This window comes from Plasmopara halstedii (assembly GCF_900000015.1).
Source record: "Plasmopara halstedii genome assembly, contig: Scaffold_1651, whole genome shotgun sequence".
Taxonomy (NCBI): domain Eukaryota; phylum Oomycota; class Peronosporomycetes; order Peronosporales; family Peronosporaceae; genus Plasmopara; species Plasmopara halstedii.
Genome location: NW_020188562.1, coordinates 268,568 through 269,190, shown reverse-complemented (window position 1 = coordinate 269,190; position 623 = coordinate 268,568).

Below are 623 nucleotides of genomic sequence, written 5' to 3'. Positions count from 1 at the left end.
GACCATCGGTCTGCGGATGATCCGCTGTCGACATATCCAACTTGGTGCCGAGCATCTTAAATACAGTCGACCAGAATTTTCCCGTGAAACGGGGTCTCTATTCGACACAATCGACTCTAAGAGTCCGTGTTGACGGGAAACACGATCCATGAACAGCTTTGCTGTACCGACTCCGTCGATGGTGTCTGTCACCGCCGCCAAATGAGCCATCTTGCTCGACCGGTGGACGAGTACCACGACATCCGTGTTGCCTGCCGAATCTTTCGGCAGGCCAAACAGAAAGTGCAAACCCATGGACTGCCAGCACCCAGTGGTTACCGGCAAGCTAGCCAGCGGCGCAGCCGCTTTTGGAAAGAATTTCACCCGTTGACACGTCTCACACGTGTGCACATAGGTTTTCGTCCATTTGTACAACTTAGGCTACCAATAGTGGTGACTCACAGAGTTGTACGTTTTCTCACGACCAAGATGACCACAGCGTGGCGCGTCGTGAGCCTCATAGAGGATGCGATATTTAAAATCCTCATCATGAGGAACCACAATTCGAGGTATATATGTGGAATCGGTGCTATAATATAGTATACCATTATTCAACGTATATCGGTGCAATCGTGCACGCAGTT